The sequence below is a fragment of the Mastigoproctus giganteus genome, chromosome 12 (assembly GCF_048544385.1).
Source record: "Mastigoproctus giganteus isolate SK-2022 chromosome 12, ASM4854438v1, whole genome shotgun sequence".
NCBI classification, from domain to species: domain Eukaryota; kingdom Metazoa; phylum Arthropoda; class Arachnida; order Uropygi; family Thelyphonidae; genus Mastigoproctus; species Mastigoproctus giganteus.
The window spans coordinates 138,094,924-138,102,506 of record NC_143586.1 but is presented as its reverse complement, the minus strand read 5'-3'; positions in this window follow the sequence as shown (position 1 = coordinate 138,102,506).

Genomic DNA, 7,583 nt, shown 5'->3' with positions numbered 1-7,583 from the left:
GCTTAGGGACACAATAATTTTGTTTCCAGCTGTAAAAATAATCAAGTGTTCATGTATTTCTAATCCAATGATAAGCCTTTTTATCCCATTCGCACAGAAAATAAGGGAATTTGGTGATCACAAAATTTCATCTTTTGTAATAATAATTTTCAGACTACGTTTTCTACCAAAGAAGCTTCGGAATTGAAGGTGATGTGTTCTCACTGTGTAGCAAAACTCCTAAGTTCGTCATTGACCTGTTAGTGAAGAATCTCCATTCCAGTGGAACATACGTAACACCCAATGTATTGAATGAACAGTTTGCATCGGTATGCTGCATGGCCGTTTCCTTTTTAGAATAGAACAGAACGCTTCTCTTTTTTCTGTACTTGTACCAAGCAAATGAAGTGCTAGGTGCCAGCAGATTTTCACTCAACCTAGAGCCTATGAGCTGTTGAATTCTTCGGTAGATCAAAGTTCCGTACTAGATTGTTCGGTTCAGCTTGTGTAAACTGTTGTTATTGACGTAACTTCAATTCCACTGGTATCTTGAAATTCACTATGCTTATTTGGGAAGCAGTCTGTGTTGGAAGTATTGAATTTTTGAGATCTAGCATGGTTAGGATATCTTCATTATGAGAGAGAAGACTGATAGCAGATACAGATATTGTAGCTTTGTTCTTGGCGTTGTCTTTCATCACTACACCTGAAAAAATAGCAACCGATGTGTGATGTCCAGGTTCACGCCACACAATAGAAACACCACATACCAGAGTTCTATTAATCCGTTGTATCGCATTTTCATCTTGCAGTCATTCTAACACCAAAATAAGCTTTTGTAAGAAGTCAAATTCATTATCTTTTGATTTTGTGGTTTGAAATTTCCACAGATGTGGCAGAAGGAAAAATAATAATCGAAACGCCGATGATGCGACATTTTCTTGAAAAAAAAATATGCTACCTTAATAATAACACAAATAATAAATTAAAAATCACAACAGCCCTTTCGTTATTAGAAAATACAATTCGTGATATATTTTATATGATAATTGAGTACATAGAAAATGCTAATGTCATAATAAATGGATTTAATATTATTAATAGGTGAAAAATACTGATTTTTGGAAATCAATCAGAGAATAAAACTGCATGATTTTCATCCAGAAAAATCATGTAAGCCAATATAATTATTAGAAACATAACTAACATAATAACTACTTCATTATAAGTAATTGTTTAATGAAGTAGTTATTATGTTAGTTATAATGTTTCTAATAATTATATTGGCTTACATGATTTTTCTGGATGAAAATCATGCAGTTTTATTCCCTGATTGATGGGATTTCCAAAAATATACCTATATAAATACATACCTGATGCTGTAAAAACATTTTGATATCTTAATATCAGGCTATATATGCAGCGCCAAAAGGTTGCTTTAAGACTTCCACTGTGTAAGCGCCTTGGTTGAAGATTCATGACCTTGACTCAGGATGTCTAGACAGCATTTTAAATGAACAGTTTCCTTTACACAAGTTTTTCGTGACGAAGTTTGTGTTATGTTTCAAAAGTTTGGGTTAATGGAGGCAGTATCCTTCACGGACCGTAACTTTGTTTGCGCCAATCCCTCACTGACATCCCTTTTCATCCCAATTATGCCGTGACATATCTGTAGGATTTAACGCAGGATGCTTAAATGAAGGGTACGAGAACGGATGCAGATCAAATATTTTCGCTTTTTTTTTTTATTTTTCTTTTTGGATTTTTTTTTTTTATTTTTTACTCAACTAAGAATCTTAAAATTTCAATACGAATAGTTTTTTAATAATTTGCCGTATATTTCAAGTATGTACTTTTATCATAAGGGAAATTGCTTCCAAAATAGGCATTTTATATTCGTGAACTTTTGATTTGTTTGATATCTTTGAGGCATGGTGTAGCCAAGTGGTTAATGCGATAGTGCAGTATCAGTTGACTGTGGTTCGAGTTCATGTGACCGCTAAATACGGTTAATGATTATATTTTTTGTCAAATTGGCTTAACCAGAAAGTAGTCTGGCATGTAGTTATGCCAGAGTTTAAAAAAATTTAGGTTTTTATTAGAAAAGTCTTATATTAATCGCATAGTGAAAGGTCTCTAAATTGTCTCTTGCTAGCAATAATAAATCTTCGCTTCTTATTCTACCTGTCTTTATCTCTTGTCCTTTGCTTTGATTCCTTAGTGAAATCCTTTTGTCCTTCTACGATAGTCTGTGCTTGTTGTTGCAGTGGGGTTTATGGAGCATCAGCGACTATTCTCCGTGTATATTGTCCGTAAATTGCGTATGTTCTGTTTGCTGGACGAAAAACCCGAATTTCCAGAAGAAGAAAATCATGCTACTCTCGCCTGAGACCGACTAACTCGGCCATGTTATAAAAAAGGCCCATATCGATGGGACTCGAACTCTCTTCCACCCGGTGTGGGAAGGACGGCGATTCTACTAACTGTGCTACCTACGAGGGCTATCTGCGCGTGTAGTAAAGCGATTTTAAACGTCTTTTCCCCACACCAGGTGTAAAATGCCTGGGTTCGAACCTCCGACAATGATGCGGGGAATTTTTTTTTTTTCCCCAGCCGTGACCGTGTTAAGCGGTCTCAGGCAAACTCTGGTGTTTAATCAGTAAATCAGACAAATCGACCAGCGAACCCACGCAATTTATGGACATAATAAACATCGGCAGATGAGGTCGTTCTCCGGTCGCCTTGATATAGCAAGTTTTTTTTTTTTTTTTTTTTTAATTGCAATCCAACTTTTGAAAATTAACATGTTTTCAATAATCATTTTGAAATTTCGATTCTTCTTATACAAGTTCTAAAATCATATTTAAAGCCAACCCATGCTTTCTCTCCCCGTTTCATTCTATCAACTTGTTAATTGTAATGTGAAGCACGACAAAAACACTTTTAAAAATGCAGTCTCTTATTCCAACTGTTTTAAGTTTCGTGCTGAGTAGAGATAGCAAAACTTTGTTTGGACCAAAAACCTTTTAATAATTCCATTTTTTGGGTTGCGTGCGGTGTCACACTGCATCTTGGAGGATACGGATTCGTTTTCTAATGTTTGCCATGTCCTGCTGCCCATTCACAAAAAGGCATGATATTTTCGTGTGACCAGACTGCTGATCAAGCGGTACACAGAGAACTTTCGAGATCTTCAATATTCGCTCATGCTTATTATACTGGATCTTTTCAGGGAGGTGACGTTTACAAAATCTTTCAAGTGAACAGAACGAAATATTGTAGAAACATAACGGTTACAGATGCGGAGGGAAAGCACCATCCGGTCTTGTCCTAGAGGATTCGCTTACTTTGTTGATAAAGTTATAAACTGCATATTTTCACCTTGCAGAGCTCTATATTATGCAAATTATTCATGCCTATAAAAACACGTTGCGACAACATCGCTTCATTCCCGTTTGCCATCCAGTACTCAGGATGGCAAGTCATCGTCATTTGGATGATTCTTTGAGATGGCGAGCCGCTGGACGACTTGAACCGGGCAGTCACAGGCGGAAATAGCACATAATGTGTCACGCAGTGTCGTCTCGGCACTATGGAAGCAGTTTCAGGAGACAAGGTTTGGTTTGGTTTTTTTTTAGGAGCATTAGCAACTAAGGCCATATTGCTCCAGGATATGCGGCGGTCATTCCTTAACCTTTCCGCATCCTCCGTATTTGGTGGTGACGGGCTCGAACCCCGGTCTAATCAAGAAGCGTGTGCTACGCACTGCTGCTCCTTCCCACCTGGCTACGGAGGCGCCTAGGAGACAAGGAAAGCTGGTCAAGGTCGCCCGAGGGCTACGTCAACCGGAACAGACCGCTATCTGGCTCTAACAGCAACTGTCTCTCTCTTGAGGTTGCTGCGGCCACAGGCGAAAAGATATCCAACCTGACTGTGTGAGGAAGGCCCAATTCAATTACGCAAGGAAGCCAGTAGTTTGTATCCCATTAACCCCAAACCACTGCAGAGCTCGTCGAAACTGGTGCCATTAACATGTGGCTTGATATAACACGTCACATGTTAATGGCACCAGTTTTGACAGGAGCCATGACAAATGGGGTGCAGTTCTGTTCTCTGATGAGTCCCATTTTAGCCTATAGGCAGATTCTAGACGTTATCTCATTTGAGACAACGAGGAATGCGGTACCATTCCTCCAACATCAGAGAAAGGGACACTTGCAGTGAAGGCGGTGTTCTCGTTTGGGGTGGAATAATAATGATCAACGGTCACACCCCCTCTTCATGTTTTTGATAGAGGTACCGTAACTGCTCAGAGGTACCGAGAACTGATCCTCGAATCCTATGTGCGACTTTTTTAGGGGTGCAGTTGGGCAAGATTTTTAATTTTTTTTTTTTTCATGCACGGCAACGCCAGAAGTCAAGTGACGGCAGAATATCTTGAAACTGAAGATATCCAACGGCTGCCGTGGCCGTTGGAGAGGATCATACGCCGTACCTGGTTTCGCGCATCATTGGCATAGCTCGAGGCATGCCAATCCTGGAATGTGAATCGATACAAATTATTTGTGTGGCAACAAATCACGCCCTTCCATTCGAATGGAGGATACCTGGAGAATGCTTACTACCTGAGTTAGTTGTTCCTGAAATGCCAATGAGGAACTATCATGGTCTTGGGGGGGGGGAGTGATTATCTTTGTATGGAATCATTAATGCCATGTCCCACATTGGAGTTATGGATAATTCTGTTTGTCCAATATTATATCCAATTTATGGAAGAAGTCCTAACGCTTTCCAATACGACAATGCTCCTTATAAAAATACAAGGATCATGAACATATGGTTTGAAGAGAATAAGATGGAAATATGGTCAGTACAGAGTCTAACCTCAACCCAACTTGGACACTTCTTAATATGAATTAGAATGCAGGATTAGGGCAAGACCAAGAAACCCTCTTCACGCGCTCCCGAATGGTTTAAAGGAGGAGTGGAGCACAGTAAACTCCAACTTTCTACAAGGAATTCATCCACAAAGCGTTGAAACAGTCATTACCGGCTAATTCTTTATCCGTAATGACTTTAAGTGTTGTTATCTTTTGTAGGTTAGGTAACTCTCTTGCCGAAGGAGTATTCGTACATCATCTTTTGGAAAAAACAGGTTTTACTCAAAAAAGAAGAACACTCTCGATTAGTTCCTTAAATGTAGGAAGTGTTCATTCTTCGTTCAGTGCAATCACCCGTTCATCTCTAGAAGAGGGGCGTTTTAATACCCTGTGATTTAGCATTCTAGTTTATCTCAAAGGTGTCCAATCGTATTCAGATCCATGCTCTGTCACGAAGTCCAATGGCAGGCGAGTTGTTGGATTTCGTTTTCTTAACCTGACATTTTTACACTGCTCGCTGTATTGAATGGAGCATAATCGTGCTGAAACGTGGAGGGTCATTTCCATAGTACCGCCACAATGCAGGCACCACAGAATTGTTCAAGATGTCAGTACGACTGGCGTTGATGGCTTTGGGCACTACAACCAACGGCTGGAGTCCGAATCACAAGAAGTCCCACCCCATGATCTCGGTTACTCCAAACACATAATTGTGGCTATAGTACACTACGATAGCTACCATTCCCCAGCAACTCTACATCCGGTCTTCAGCTTGTGATCAGAAGACAGAGTAACGCGGCTAATCGTCCATAAAAAGTCTCCAATGTTCCACGGTCCAAGAACGTTAGGGCAGGTGTAGTTTTCACTGATAACTGGAAGTCTTGGCAGATGTGGGATTTGTGATCAGCAGCAGCTCTGATATGGAACCTGCCAAGTAACTTCCCACTGACTGTGGGCCAACATGTGAACTCAGTATCGTCTTTCAAGGGGGTCGCTCTGTTCGTTTTCCTAACTTTCTTCAGTGATCGACGAATTTTATTAATATTTTTTTACCCACTTTTATTGTTTGCGCATCCCTAAATCTCCCACATTCTTCAGTGTATCTCTATTAGATCGACTACGGCTGCCTTTATCAGATGTAGATATGTAACTATCGCACGGGATCGTAAATTTCTGATATGGAATCCGATGACTATGACCCTTGCTCTGAGTCCTATTGTTGTGATATTTCTGTTTATTGTCTGCACACTTAATTTCTAATAATAATAATTTATTTATCCCTATTTTGTATTACAATTGTTTGGATATAACAGTAAGAAGGGAGGGAGAACACATAAGCCAGAGGCTTTTTAGGGGGTGTTCCCTTTGAAAAAGGTAACAATAAAAACAGATCTGAAATTACACAGGTGTTATTTAACAGATACATCATAAATAAATCGAACGTTTCTACATTCCATTACAGAGACTTCGAAAACCAACCACACATTACGTGGTTAACAACAGTACTTATATATTTACATTGTGAGTACTTTTACAATAAGAAGTATGAAAGAAAAATATGACGAAATAATTGCGTAGAGTGTTATAAGCTTTTTGACAGCTATTCCTTCAACTTGTTTATATAATTTTCAAATTGGCATGCATTGTGGATTGCAAAGTTCAGGAGTTGAGTGGAAGGTGATTTAGATCAGACATCCCTGGTGATATGTTCAGTTAGGAGCTTCTTGAACCGGTTTAGTGAAATGGCATTTTTGATATTTTCAGAAAGATTATTCCAGGTTTTTGCGCCTCTGTATTTTATATTTTTCTGACCTATGGCTTTTCTAAAAAGTGGAATTTTCAGGTTCGCTTAATTTTTTTAAATTATATGTTGTTATTCCTTCTTCTATTGTTATTAGCATTAGTAGAGGCATAGGATGCAAGCTTATGCAGCATCAGCCAGAAAAAAAAAAAAAAAACTTCACCCTTCCGTTCGTTCGAAATACCTGTCCAGCTAAGGCTTAAATTTATTTAGGCTATCAACTTCCACAACACGGGATGGAAGTCTATTCCACCAACCAACTACCCGCTGGCTAAAGGCAAATTTCCGCACATCTATCCTACATCTGTCTTTCCTCAATTTGAATTTATGCCCTCTCAGGTGATTATTCTGAGCAAGAGGCAGAATCCCATCAGCATTGAGAATGCTCAAACCATTCAAGGCTTTATACACCTCTATCAGATCACCTCGTCGGTACCTAGTCCCCAGACACCGTAATTTGCAAAACTTAAGCCTTTCTTCGTAAGAAGAGCAACCCTTTGTTCCATTCACTAATCTTGTTGCCCTTCTCTGTACTCATTCCAGCAGCTCTACATCCTTTTTGAAATGAGGCCTCCAGACCTGTATACAGTACTCAAGATGTGGCCTGACCATTGCCTTATACAAGGGAATAATCACCTCCTTATTCCTGCTAGAAAAATTCCTGTATATCATTGATAAGACACCATGAGCTACTCTTGCAGCCCGTCTGCACTGCTCAGAGAACTTCATATATGCCTGCACAATTACCCCCAGGTCCCTTTCATTCTCTACCACTGTCAGTGTAGTACCACAGAGTTGATACGTTGCTCTGGGGTTGCTGTTTCCCATATGTAGTACTTTACATTTGTCAATGTTAAACTTCATTTGCCACCTCTCAGCCCATCTGCTCAATCTTTCCAGATCCTGTTGCAGTAGCATAGTGT